At 34.9% G+C, this 15,706-nt stretch overlaps 1 pseudogene; it reads left to right on the top strand.

Moving 5' to 3' along the window:
- The first annotated feature begins 12,467 nt into the window (after nt 1–12,467).
- LOC148783102 (AAA-ATPase ASD, mitochondrial-like) lies at nt 12,468–14,031 on the top strand (annotated as a pseudogene).
- Nucleotides 14,032–15,706: the final 1,675 nt, after the last annotated feature.

Here is a 15,706-nt window from a genome sequence, read left to right as displayed (position 1 = left end):
TAGGGATATTTTTAAATTGTTTCAAAAAAGATGGGAAAATATAAAAGCGAGTGTTAATGACCAAAGCAATTTCTAATCTTTACCATAATGTAAAGAATATTAAAAAATATTTTACAAACCAAATTCCTTATTTTTGAGATTTTATATACATTTTTTTTTTTTAAATATCGGTCGATCATCAAAACCGGCCAAAACCGGAACTAGCCAGTAACCTGCTCCGATCTAACCGGGCTTTACCGGTTAGATCGTCCGGTTTTTCCAACATGGTTTTGACTTAAAATTTTTCAAAACGTGAAGACAATTTAGGATTTTCAAATCTAAAGTCACTGGTTTTCTTTCAGTTTTACTTAAAATTTGGCTTTTTAGAAAACCTAAAGTGACTTTGGATTTTGAAATATGTAGTCAATGAGCTCCGGCCTAATTGGTTGCTTGATGATTTGCAACGCTACGTCCTAGGCTCAATTTCTACCAAGGGTATGCAGAGCTCAATTTCTACCAAGGGTAGGGGCCCTCTCCCTACTGAATCACCAAAAAAAACAGAAGTCAATGTGACTTCGAATTTTCAAATCTAAAGTCAGTTTTTTATTTATTTTTACCTTTAAAAAATGACTTTTAAAAAAATTAGAGATGATACCCCTTAAAAAGGGTTAAAAAAAAAAAAAAAAACAAAAAAATCGATGATACCCCTTAAAAAGGATTAAAAAAAATTTAAAAAACAAAAAAATCCTAAAAAATATGATAAGTAAATTTAAAGGCTTCTTCAATTTAGGGGTCAATTATTGAAAAATATTGGAGACGTATACAAAAATATTCTTAAAAGTCAATTTTCCAAAGTCCAAATGAACCCTTAATAATTTTCTCTTTTAATATATAAAGCCCATATTTCCCGTTCTATATTTTCTTGCTTATGAGAGAAGAAGATAATCCTTGAGGTAATGCAAAAATGGTTTTGTTAGGATACTCTTACGCATTGAGTATTTTATCAAGGAGAAGTCTTCTCAATGTCTATAGGTAAAAATGAACTGTAATTTCGTCTACCTTCATCATCATCCAAAGTTCATCACACGGTCACGATTGTTTGGTAGTATTTCATTTTTTTTCTACAAATCTGAATTACCTAAAATTTGGAGCTTATGTACATCTTAGTGGGGCGCACCTAATAAAAATATATAAAAAAATAATTCGTAAAAAATATATTGGCCAAAATACCTCCAAAAGTTTTGAGGGTATTTTGGTCCACTGTTTCGTGTAAATTATTATTTTTTGATTTTTTTAGTAGATTCGCCTATTTTGATGAACACACGCTCCAAATTTTAGATCATTTTGATTTATAGGAAAAACATTAAAAATAAAACATTACCAAGCAATCGTGACAGTGTGATGAACTTTGGACGGTTATGAGGGTAGCCGAAATCACTGTTCATTTTCCCCTATAGGCATTTTGTAATATCTTCCTTTTATTAATGTACCCAACATTTATTAGACACTCATTACCCTTGTTTTTGGAATAAAATATTTTTTAAGCAAGCCATTTTCATCATTAGGAGGCCATAAGAGAAACTAGTCACATTCTATTATTGGTTAAAACATAATTAATGATGTCTCACCTCATGCAGATAATATCATTCTACACTATAATTGATAAATATTTTTCATTCTATTAAAAAAATTTATTTTATTATTAATTAATTACCTACAATACACTCAGAGAGAGACATTCTATTATTCGTTAAAAAATAATTAATGATGTCAAACCTTATGCCGATAAATATCATTTTATACTATAGTTGATAATTATTTTTCATTCTGTTAAAAATTCTATTTTATTATTAATTAATTACTTAAAATACCCTTAGAGAACAAAATTATTGCATTATGGAGTAATTATGGAGTAAGAGTATTAAGTGTTCATGTACATTAAGAAAATTCTCCATGAATAGGAGTAACCTAACAAAACCCATATAAAAGTTATTGTTAAGTGCTTAATGTAAAACTATCTTTTAATCTTTCACAAGAATGTTGTTATTGCCTATTTGCAAAAGACAATATTTTGAGAGAAAAAAATAAAAATAAAACATATGGGCATGATTGATTTGTGTGAAAATATTTCCCGACGTTAAAAAATTTTTAGACATGAAAAAATTACCTCATGTGGGTAGGTATATGAATATTTTCATACCAATTAACTGCCACTTAGTGTAAAAAGATGCATTGGGATTAAATGGTGTGAAAATATTCCCCCATCTAACTATATAAGAGAATTCTTTTACTTGAAAATATTTTTAATAAGATGCATTGGGATTAAATGGTGTGAAAATATTCCCCCCGCTAACTATATAAGAGAATTCTTTTACTTGAAAATATTTAACCATACCTTTATGTTTTTTTTTTTTTTCTTTGCAATTCATCCTAAAACATAATGTTGTAAAGTTCCTTCTCTTTTAGCACGTTAGATGTCCTCCTTAGGTATTATTTTGTTGGCGTGTATGATTCATTTGAAAAGGCCATTGATTTTTTCAGAGTTCATGACCTTTTTGACAAGGCTGTTGGCGGCATTATGGGAATCGCTCTCATAAATAATGTGAAAGTACACCATACATGCCCTTCATGGAAATGAATATGCCACCAGCTTTCGTAACGTCCAATTTGCAACTAATATAATAGTTGGGTATCCCTCGGCGTACGCAGGTTGTGAATAGGACTCTTCCTTTTGCCGATGGAAACACGATGGTCAAGAAGGCGTTGTCAAGTTGATCGGCATATGGCCTGCTCGGGCCCGGTGGGCCTCAAAGACATGCCCTGACACGGTTTTGGGTCCCTTTACAGGGGCCGTCAGGTAGGCTTAGTCTGATATATTTTTATTTTTTTGACAAATAAGGCTTGGCCTAATACTAAGGTATTGGGTTTATGTAGCCTTTAAAGGCCTTATGTATAATGAAAAACATTTACTATAGTGGAACATAAACTCAGTGGGAGTGTGGTTCCTCGAAGACCATACTAAGTAAATGATATTTGCGGATAACGGACTGTGCTTGACGATCTAGGCCAGTCGATTGCAAAACCCAAGGTACCTGGGCATAAAAAAAAATAAACCGAGAAGGGTTTTTGGGTTAGCCCTTGATGAGGTCGGAGCTTATGCCTAGATGAGTGAGCCGGGGGACTGTGTGACCCTTGTGTGTGATGATAGGCCTACAGAGACAGGGGCCAAAACCTCATCCTTGTTCCATCACACGGCATGCATATAGATAGATCGTTCGGGAAAGCTAGATATTCACCTTTGGGTGAAGCATATGCATATGCGAGAGATACCCCTATGCGCCATAGAGCTGTGGTCGCATCTGGTCGTGGTGACCTTGACTTGTCTCTAGGGGAAGACCTGTAATCCACAGATTAGGATTGCAACTCCTTGGCTCATCGATCAAACTTTGGTGACCTGCTCATGAGCCCCTGCTTGGACTGTGGGTCATGAGAAACACTGGGTCGATTCGATAAAGCAAGTGTGATCTGTAGTCCATAGTTGAAGGTGGAGTATCCCGTGATTGTTGATTGAATTCCTAAATCATACGGATCCACTTCCTATCATATTAATTTAATTATGTTGATTTTATTATTAAATTATTTTACATTTATTATTTGAAAGTTTGTAAATCATTTGATATTTTATTTCTTATTTTTGGACTTATAAAAATGAAGTTATTAATTTACAAAGTTATAATGTTTTAAATTTTATTTTGTTTAAATTTTAAAATATTTATTAAAAAAAATACATGGGGGCCAATAGTGCATATGGGCCCACCATGTGAGTATTAGGTGGGGCCCCCACATACCATACATGGATGGCACGCCCCAACCTTGAATACCTTATCTTGTTGCTTTATTTTCAAGTTTGTTAAATATGGTAACTACATATTGTAGCATGTGGTCAAATATTGATTAGGAAATATTGACCAGATCTTATCTTGATTATTGAAGGAATATCTTGACTTGATATTATTGAAATATTCTTATAGAAAATATGAGATGGAATATGCAATTTATGGTATGCACTATATTTTTAATGGATTTAATTTATTTAAATATATTGATGGGAAAATGGTTTAAGGAAAATGGAATAATGGTTCATGTACCTTCCATAATATTGATGACCCATCTATGGAATGGATAACTCGGATCTCTCACTTCACAAGTCACATTGATCAACAGTTCATATTCAATATCAAGAAAGAAGCAAACTATGAGAAACCCTAAAGAAACTCTAGACCTAAATTTCACAATTTCACTATAAATAAAGGTGCTCTCCCCCATCTCAACACACCGCTCTCCCCTACAAACTCTCTCTCTATTTTCCGTAGGGGCCACGTCCCTCTCTCCCTACTCTCTTATTTTCTCTCTCTACTCTCTCTCTCTCTCTCCTAACAAGGACCTTAAGGGCCACGCCCAACATAGAGACTATCTCTCTCATTATCTACTCTCTTATTTTCTCTCTCTACTCTCTCTCTCTCTCTCTCTCTCTCTCTCTTGAGAAGGATCTTAGGGGCCACGCCCAACATAAAGACTCACTCTCTCATGATCTAATCTAAGGGTTGGAAAAATTAAGGTTTGAACGTAATTATTTTAGAGTTAGGGTTTTATAGAGATTTAAGGGTGATTATTTAATTTGGCCAAAATTAGCTTTCTCGGTTCGAGATTGAAGCTAGACTACTGATTCCGTGCCATTGAATGTAGTGACTAGATGTGGGGTGTAGAAAGCCCGGTTGAGGTAATCTCCGAAATCTTTTCTTTTAATTGTTTATTCTTTTATTTGATATTCTCAAGCACAGTATTAGGTTATATGAATGATATCAAGTAGTTGAGTTTTATTTTATTAATGTGTTATTCATTTTTGGAATTTCTATTGTTTGTAATAAGACCACCTGTGAGTAATCTTGTTGCCAAAATTATAAGGGGTGATTATTATTAAAAAAAAAAAAAAATTGTATTTTCCCGGCATAAAATTACATAGGTCTTTCTTTCATAAGGGACCTTAGTTTAACAAGCCAGACCTAATCCTTATTAAGGTGCGATGGGCAGGGTTTAACGGGCCAAACCTGATGCTTAATATTAAGGTATAACGGCACAGGCAAACACACGGGGTTTCCATGACTTTTCAGTTCATTAGGCGTAAATGAGCTGAACGAGACCACCTCTAAGGCCCGACACAACAATGGCTGGGTTTAGGCCTCTTCATCATATCCATTAGGCTGGGTTGGATAACACCTAAATTTAAGACCCGTAAACTTAAACGAGAAAACCTGCCACTTACATTCAATGAAATGAACACCTGCCTCAACATCAGAGTGTCCAACTTACTTTCTTCAATAACCCTCTTTTTTTTAACAGTACTTTCTTCAATAACTTTCAAACCCCCTCAACAGAGCTTGCATTTCCGCCTCATTAGCAGTTGAAGTTCCACATGGTCCAAAGGATGTCATCGAATACTCCTCGGACAATTCCTCTCTACTCCTATGTCCACACCCTACTCTCATTAAAGGGATTCTTTGACAGCCGTGACCCTAAACTATAGAGCCCGTACGTGGTCACCTTCTCATACCTAAATCCCAGCCTTTCAACCCACCTAGTGATAGTATTTTTCATTTTAAAAAGTACTTGTGTGTATTTCAAAATAACAATATAAGTTTTTATAGTTTTTATCTAAGCTGTATTTTGTAGAGAGAAAAAGTTGTGAGTTTTTGTCGCATATTGAAGATGAGAGAGTTAATTTAACTGTACTTAAGAGTAAGCATTAGCATGCCTTATACTCTTAGTATAAAAGAGAGAATGATGGTACATGTACATAGCATGCTTGACGCGCACATGCATGTGCGAGAGCAAGGGCACTTGATAGCACACTTTGTGCACAACACGATGGATGCCCCTCACCCGAACATTTATAAAGGTTGGGCTTGAGACTCAATATCTTTTTGTGAGCCATTATAGCTGTTGAGCCATTGTAGCTGTTGGTGGTACATGTAATCACCACTACAATGCAACCCCCTTGTAGCTATATAAGATGGGATCCTTTTCCCATACATGACACACTTGAACTACTATTTGCATCTCTCTCAACATACCTTTCTCTGTGAAAATCCAAGTAGCATAATATAGCTCTTATCCATCTCTCTCTCTCTACTCATTTTTCTCCTCTCCTGGAAACATCATAAGACTTTGGTGTCTTATGTTTGGGTTCCAAACTCGGGTGCATAGAGTTTTGGAATATCTAAAGAGACATCTTTATTTTTCTGTATCCTGATGACGAGTTGTCATTCTTATGCGCATCAATTACAGAGTCGAAAGGGGACAAATATCGTCTTGAGATAATGCTCCTATGTGCTTAAAAAATAAGAAGGAATCAAGCCATGTGTTTTTTAAATCGTACTATCATTTGCCCCATTTACACCCAACCATTTTCCAACACCTAATATCTTAATCATCCTAAATACCCCTGAGCCTAAGAAACACAAGAAACTACCCATGCACCAAACTGACATCCAGAAACTTGAAAACTGACACCCTGAAACCCTAGCATTTTAGACCACTCAAAACTCACTCAAATAGCATCAAACTTGATTTCAAATTGTAGAGGAAGGTGTAAGCTTTCTAACGTTTCAATAATTACTTGAGTTTGATGCACGAATTAAAAGTTATAACCAAAACAATATTGTCTGCAAAACATCCTATTTTGGTCCTTGAAGCAAGTTTGGTTGAGTCACACTGAGACCTACTGTGACCCACCCAGGGTCGTGGTACCCTTTTCTCACCCAGTTTTCGAGGAAGCCTTTGGAAACTACACAAAAAGCTGTAGGGCGTTCTCCAATTCCACAACTCTAATTTGAGTGTCTGTGGCTCAGCATCATTTCAACGACTAAAGGGAACAATCCTCCTGCACCGACTACTCTAAATCAGGCCCAAGCTCTAGGTGTTGGGCGTGTGTGTCCAGTACCAAGTAGGCCCACATTAGTCTCTCTTTTATTTTTTTTTATTATTTTCTTTGTTTCGAGTTTCATTTTATTTGAAAAGTTGTTCTTAAAGCTGTCCCCTGTTTTCCCACAAATTTTCTAAGCGTTCTTCGGTTTTTAGGGAATTTCTAGTTGACACAACCCGTCGATCATAAGAGAGATCATCAGATTGATATCTTTTTGTGGTTCATAATTTGATAGAACCAATTTGAGGTCATAATTTGATTCCCTGATCAACGAGTTCAAAAGAGAATAAAGCATAAGAATTCATTCATGTCGCCTAAATTTCATGTATAAACATCCTCCGAGTCCCGCAAGACCGGGATTACCTTATGAATTAGTTCTAAAATACTTTGAAATCAAGGTTTTTGTCATCAGGCTAATCGCTTTTTGATGAAAATAGGATCACTACAAATTGAGAATAAGATAATGTGGCAGCATTATGTGTAAGAATTGATGACATTACCGATACGTAAGTGATGAATACTCATGTTCCTTTTAGCAACGGAAGTTCATTAAGCTAATGGCGTGGCATCAACTTAATATCAACGTATGTGCTAGTTTTACTGCCCTGCACTATTTTGGATCAAAGTTAAAAAAAAAAAGCAAGATCGGTGACTCGGATCGACTACCCAAAAAATCATGTTGGATCAGTGATCTGGATCGAAAAATCAGCTGGATCTACAAGAACGACATTAACAAAATTTCAAAACATCACTATAATTGCTTAAAAAACTAGTCTTTTAGATTTCAAACAAAATAATGGTTTTTTGTATTATACTTTTTTATTATTTAACTAAACATACATAAATACTGAGAGTATGTCTCATGTTTGAGTTTTTGTTATTCATTATATTCATTTTATAGTCAAAATAAGACTTAAATACAGCTCATTGCAATAAAATAGATATCTTCAACTAAAACTTTTATAGTAAAAAAAGAAGAAGAAGGAATTGTACAAAAAATAATGTTTATAGTAAAAAAATTTCTTTTCAAAACATTCTTTGAAGAATTAGTTGTTGGGATTTTTAGAAAAAAAAAGAAAATCAAATTTTAACTTGTTACATGTGGGTTTACATAGTTTTTTCGCTTAATAAGAAAACATCATATCTCAACCAAGAAACTTTTGTGGTTTACATGAATTTTTCGTCATTTTACATAGTTATTTCTTTAGGCTCTTTCGCATAATCAAATAGCGTGGTGTAAAAGTGGCAAAAGAGCTCAAAGAAAATAGTCTCACATCGGGACTTCAAGAACATAAACATATGTTTAAAAGCTTCATCCCCGTTTTAGTGAGTTGAAGATGGCGTGGCCATGTGACACGTGGTGCGTTTGGGCCATGCGGGATGTGACGTCATGTGAATTAAATGCTAGACATGTGGGCACCATGTGAACATAAAAGGTTGGTGGGTTGGGGCGGGTCTACTTTTTATTTAAAAAATTTTACATTTGTAAATTGAAAGAATTGAAAAAAAAAGTGGAAAACCACATGTTCACCTAGGAATTGTCTGGTTCTTGTCATAGGATTGATAAAGAACTGGTACGGACCGATTCGAACTAGTCAGTTCTAGAGAGACTTAACTGGATCTTAATATATTACAAGATACGGATCGCCTAAGTTGTTTCTTTATTCGGATTAGGCGATTCCGATTTGGATTGATGATTACTTAAATATTGATTTGTAAGGTTGGTATAATGAAATAGTGTAATTTTATTGGTTATGTTTTGAAACTAATCGTCTTGTACAGTACTTTTAAAATAAGAGCCATCATTCATACAGGGTAACTAGCATCTTTTGGTGGCAATGTCAAATTAGAGAAGTTTTGGAATAATATGAAGTACTCAAAGAAACGAAATTGTACATTGAAGTTACAATGTTGGATGGGCTCAAAAAACAAAGAACAGTTTTCTATTTATCTGTTGTATTTTTCAGTGAGAAGGAATTTTTTTTTATTCTTGAAATATGTGTCTATTATTAATATTTTTGTTGCAAAAAAAAAATAGTACGTGTTATTTTAAAATAATATTATTTAAAATATTTCATCTTTTCGGTTAATTTGTACTTATACAAAGAGAAATAGTGAAGTTTTAGTCTGACATCGGAGAATGGAGAAGAGAAAGTTATTATTAAATATGAAAACACCATTTACGAGACAACTTGCTTTATTAAAAATAATTAAGGATAGACAGGGGTGAGAGATAGTTTAGGAGAGAGGAATACATGAGAGATGATGTAGAAAGCAAAATGTGTCTGAGAGAGAGAAACCAGGAAAGACAAAATTTAAAATAATTACAAAGCCAAAAAGTAGGAAACTAAGACAATACTATAGAAAAATTTCCACCTAGAATTAGATTTCTATATTTACTTAGATTTCTTAACTCCTGTCATATACAAGTATACAAAGGTCCCCTTTTTTATTAGGAATATACTCTTTTTTTTTTAACAGTCATGCATATACATTTTTCTCTTTAGCTTTTCTATGATTCTTTAAGTATCTACTGTTTGTGCGTGCGTGTTAATGGTTTAATAGTTGTTCTGTTATTGGGTTTAACATGGTTTTTCTTGTGTGTAACATGTTAATGATTTTACGTGAATTTTATTGCCCAACAAATCAGTTGTCTATGCGGTGAGGTGGTCCACCTGAGTTAGTAGAGCAATGCATCCACATTCATATGTCATACCAGTGAAATTGAGGTCCAGATGAAGTAAGGTTGAGGAGTTGCAGATGTAAATTCAAAAGCTTGCCAATAGTTGGTATGCTTCAATACCCTTCCTAGATTTGTCTTCTCTTCTTTGGCTTTCTGTTGCTTAAGTACTGGCTTTGTCTCCAGTTCTATATGTAGGTGTTTATGAGACTCCCGACCCATCAGTTATTGTTGAAATTTTCTATTAATTTATTCTTAATTTAATTTTTATAAATTTTTGGAGAATTTATTTCATGTAACAATTGGTTTGTTATGGAACTTAGCTGATAATATCCTTTTTTTTTATGTGGTGAAATTATGGGTTTCAATATTTAGTTATCGATTACTACTTTTTTGTACTTAGGCTTTTGGAATGAAACACAAAGTGGTTTTTCTTTAAAAATAGGAAATCTTTTGGAGCTCTTTTCAACTACTGTTTTGTGTGAAAATTTGAATTTTTATAAAATTGTATGTTGCAATAAAATCCAATAGAGTTAAAAAAATGTTTTTTTTTTTCCTTTCAAATTTGTCCATAAAATTGTAAGTTGTATTTTGAGAATATGAGATTTTCTCGAGGTTCTATTATAATGAAAATAAACACAATGGAAATATTATGGATATCATGTAACATGTTGTTCACAGCGCAAACCGGAGTGGATCTTCCACTGAAGATTGCTCGATTCGACACAAAACTCGGTTATTAATTTCGATAGAGAGTGAGAACAATCGAATTCCAATATAATGGACAGATCTTTTTAGAAAATGAACAGATCTGCTCTCAGATTAGTGGCAAAGCCAGCGTCGATATGGTACATGAAATACTAAATAAAATGCAATAAAATAGTCTAAAATCTAACAAAATAACTAAAGGAATAAGAGTAGGGATAAATTATAACTGGCCGGGCCGGTTGGCCCGAGACACCCGAGGCTTCACTCATATCAGAACCGTAGTTATGTTTACATCGTGTGCCCTTCGTATCTCTCTTAAAAAATGACCAAGACTTGGCTTGCTTGAACTAGGGTCTTCTTAAATCTAACCTTGAAGATTAGGTTTAATGACTATAGGAGTTGTGGGGTTTTTTTTTAAATCTAGGGTTTGCTCGCAAGGTTTTCTTTCTTGCGTTCTCACTATCTCAGGGTTTTCACTTAGTCTTACCAGGTCTCCCTAATCTCATAGGTCTCAAAGGTCTAACCTTGAAATGGTCGTCCAAAATGTGTTTGTAAAGGCCCAAAACATGTGAAAATGGATAACTTCTAAAAAAAAATGGCTCTGCTAGGTTAAAGTCAAATTTAGGGGCTTAGAGGGTTGGACGACACAAGGTGTGTCGCCCAGCCGAATAGTGTCCAAATTTGTTGAATTTTGTCTGAGTCAGGTTGGGAAAAGTTTAAAAACTGAAACCTTCCTGAAATCTAGGATTTTGGCTGATCTGGCCTTGGCGAGATAGAGTGTGTCGCTCCACAGATCTAGGTGACACAAGCTTTGGCATTTCCTGTCCTTTGAGGGACAGGCGAGTGGCAAAGAGGCAGACACTGCTGACATTTTAAATTAATCCTGATGCTACGTGGTCAGAGGGCTCACCAGCTTTTCCGCTCAAGATGTTGCACTCCTTTCTCACCCACTTAGGGCATTTTTATCATAAGGTTTTCAGCTTGAGATGTTCCGATGGACTTCTAGTTGAATTTTCTTGCCATGCCACTTAACTTCAGGGATTTTGAATTTAAAATATTAAAACCTGACATTTTTTCTAATTTTCTTTCATGTTTTCTAAGGTTTTTAAAAGGATTTTCTCACTGGGAAGATGTTTGCTTGGTCAATGAGGGATAAGGTGGCAACACACTATATCATGTACAAGTAACCAACTCCCTTGTTTTAGAAAATATTATTAAAAGCCTTTTTGAAAATGTGGAGAATTTTGAAATAGAACCAAGAGCTTGGGCAGGTGTACGATTTTAACAAAAGAATTAAGGTTTTTGAAAACACGAGACATATAGGAGAAATTTTTTAAAAAGAAAGATATTTTGAATAACAAAATTTTGGTTAGAAGTTTTAACTCATGCAACCATGAAGCCTTCTAAGCAGTTTAACATCATGCAGCGATAGACAGATACACCCGACCTTTCACGTCATATAGGACTAGATGGATACACCTGACCTTTTGTGTCATATGGAATTAGATGTTTTTTGGATACACCAGACTTTTAACATGTATACACACTCACTCTTAAGCTTTCATGAAATATTATAACAATTATTATTTTTATTGTTATGCCATAGAAAATAGTGTCGGTAAATTTATTTGTCAAAAGCGTTAGTGGTTATGGATAGTGTATTTGCACAAATTATATATAAAATCATCAACCCCTTGAAGTTCTCATAGATAGAGTTTACGTAATTATTTATGTGAAAAAATATTGCATATCTAGATACTCCTTGACTTATTTACGTGATTGCTTATTTTATTACTACGTACAACACACTAATTAAAAATAAAGAGAGAAAAAAAGGGTAGAGGAAAATGTTGAACCAAGGTAATCTTGGTACCGAAGGAACATAGAAAGGCACATCGACCGACTTGTTACCCAAACAGACATAGTATGGGCCCTCTCACTCGGCTCCAAACCAAAATAATGGCCATCAAAATAAAAGAAAACCAAGGGGAAAAATACAAAACAGTCGCCCTCCCTTGCATTTTCTCTCTCTTTCTCTCCGCCCCTATCATTAGACTCTTCAAACATGTCTCCACTTTCCTTTTCTCTCTCATCTTTTATATACAAAGCAAAGCCATTATCTACATTTTCTCACTCAACATCTCTCATCTTTAGACCCCTTAAACAAATCTCCACTTCCCATTTATTTCTCTCGTCTTTCATCAACAAAGCAAAGCCATTGTTTGAGCAACAATGGATTGGAAATCACTAGGCTCTCTCCTAGCTTCCATATGTCCCACCCCAAGTGAGAGATGCAATAAATCTATTGATCAAGAAGCTCTTCACCTTCTTCTTCCACCCCAATATCTCCATAATTGTTGAGGAAAATGCATCAGGCCACACAAATGAGCTCCATCAGGCCATTCAAACCTACCTTGCACCAAAGTGCTATGCTTCAGCTAATCTGCTAAAGCTTTGGAAAGGTAAAAACTCTAGGTCCCATACCTTTTCAATGGATTCTCATCAGAAAATCACTGTCCACTATAAGGGTGTTATACTTCAATGGAGCTTTTACTGCACCCAGAAGAAGAGTGGGGATCAACCATATTCTCAGACCTTTGAGAATCGGTTCTTCAGGCTCTCGTTTCATCGAAAGTATCGCGAAATCGTGAGGGATTCCTATATACCCATGAAGAGAAAGAAATGAAGTTGTATGTCAACAAGATTAACGTCGATTACCATAAACGGTTATGGTCCTCTGTGACTCTGTCTCATACTTCTACGTTCGATACGTTAGCCACTGATCCCAAGCTCAAATCCGAAGGATGAATGATGAGGTTTGCTAACAGAAAAGAGTTCTATAGGGGAGTTGGGCGGTCAGGGAAGCAGGGCTACTTGCTATACAGGCCTCCGGGTACCTGTAAGCCTAGCTTGATTGCAGCCATAGCCAATTTCTTGGACTTTGACATATGCGATCTTGAGTTGAGGACCGTGAGGGACAATTCCCAGCTGAGGGAGTTCCTCACTTCCACAAAGAGCAAATCGATCATTGTCGTTGAAGACATCGACTGTTCTCTGGACCTCACGAATAGGAAAGCGATGGAGAAGGAGTAAAGAGATGAAAAGCCAGGGCAAAGAGAGAAAACCAACGAGGCAGCGTTCACGACAAGCTTGGTGAACCTTTCGGGTGTTCTCAACTTCGTCGATGGGCTGTGGTCTTCTTGTGGAGGGAAGAGGATAAGGATTTTCGCCACTAATCATAAAGAGAACCTTGATCCAGCTCTGCTCAGTTTATCTTATTGTGGGTTTGAGGCATTTAAGGTTTTAGCAAAGAACTATTGTGGACTCAATGAAAAGCACCCACTGATGTAGGTGGAGGACTTGAGAGATGTTCAAGTGACACAAGCTAGATTGCAGAGTTGTTCATCGGTAGTTGTGATGATCCTGATTTGGCCATGGATACTGTGTTAGAAGACTTGCTAAAGAGACAAGCTAGTGACAATGAGAGCCCCAAGTTCATTATGGAAAATATCACTGCCCCAGAAGTTATTCAAATCACTTCTGAATTATGACTTAAGTTGCATTGGCTTTCTCAGTAGGCAACTAAATCTTGCTTGGTTTTTGGTAAGTCAGGGGGAGAAGGCCCCTACCTGTTTTTCATTAACTGAAAATAGAAGAAATACAGATCACGTTTTAACAACCCTACTGTAGAACAATTGTGCCAAATCATAAAATAAATACAAAAAAATAAAATCTGAAGGTTTAAAATGCCAAACCGTAACATTGGAGAGATATACTCTCTTCTTGGCAAGCGTATCTGCTACCATATTGGCTTTACGATAGATGTGGTAAATGCTTCACCTGTGATACAAAAGGTTTTGTCGACAATTGGTTGCTAGTGTGTGGACTGTGGAGTGTCCTTGGAGCTCTGTAACGCTCTTGAATAACGTTTACCAGCACTTACGAATCTTCCAATTTGGAATGAAAAATATTGATATCTTTTTTTTTTCTATCTTTTGGGGATTATGCCATATGCTTCATAACTAGACATAAGCAATTAAGTATTACCCTAAGATGGATTTAGTTACAACAGAAACAGTACGAGTTCTTGTGCATATTCCAATTCTATTATCAGTATCCCTTGAGGAGTGTGATTGCTGCAAAAAATATTAACTTAAAACAAATATGATTAAGTCATTGTGTTTCTTGGTAGGCAACTAAGTCTAGCATAATTGAGGTATTGTTATGTGATTCTACTTCTTTTATGGTGCATTTGATTCGTGAAAATGCGGCCCAAAAGCTGCACTTTCCTGAGGTTCCAGAGTGGCAGCTTCTAATGGGAAGCATGGAAGCTGCGCTTTCCTTTTTCTTATTCGATTTAGGAAGCTACAGCGAGCAGTAGCTTCCAAACTAGCACTTCCGTTATCAAACGCAGCCTAATGTCTTATTTTTCTCTTTTGCCAGTCATACCAGATACTTCATAGCTAGATCATCATCGACATCATCTTCTGAACCTTTTTCCCCATTATGCTTCCGAACTAGATAAATAAAATTCAATCTAACTGTAATGGTGTATTTATGACCACAATATATTGGTTGGATTTCTTGTATTTATATTGTTTTAATAAATATTACAAATATATATAGATATATAATCGAATATTATGAACATATTATACCCAATACACACGTACATTATAACATTAAAAAAGCTCTTTACCCAAAACTATTTTAGGCTTTCTCTCATAAAAGGTACGAAGGAAAGATAAATATTAACTATTTTTCAAGTGGTGAAGATATCGATTCGGATCAAATATGTACGTGCATGTGCGCTTATGTTCCAAAGATTTATTAAGAATATATTTTCATATTTGTCTTTTTTTTTTTTTTTTGTTAATGAGGAAAAGTTGTAGAAAAACAGATGTTCACATTGCCATGTAAAAATCAACTCTAAACTACAAAGATTAGTTTGAAAGGACAGACATTCCATTTATTTTTTTTAAGCAACTTACATGAAATGATTTGATTTTAATATCAATTTTTAATTTTATCATTTATCTATAATTTTAAATTATTTCAAATTATTTCAAATTCTTATTAACTTTTTTTTACCCTTCTATTGTGATGTAGATCGGTGTGGGCTATTCTACCTTGGTATTTTTTGTAAATTCATTTACACATGGAAAATTGTTTCATGCAGGCTGGGCTACATTTCTACATATGCGGTCCAGAAAGTGTAAAGCATCCATCTTAAAGATGGATGCAAGTAGGTGTTCCATAAAAAAACAATGGAAACTAATTGTCCAATTGTTTTTTAAATAGAAATATTATTTTTAGTTTTTAAAATTTATTTATTTATTCATATTCATGATCCTCAT

Source organism: Amborella trichopoda, chromosome 2 (assembly GCF_054954075.1).
Source record: "Amborella trichopoda isolate Santa Cruz 75 chromosome 2, AtrichopodaSantaCruz75HAP2 v2.0, whole genome shotgun sequence".
NCBI lineage: Eukaryota > Viridiplantae > Streptophyta > Magnoliopsida > Amborellales > Amborellaceae > Amborella > Amborella trichopoda.
The sequence above is the reverse complement of the archived record's forward strand: the minus strand, read 5'-3'. Positions and strand labels throughout refer to the sequence as shown.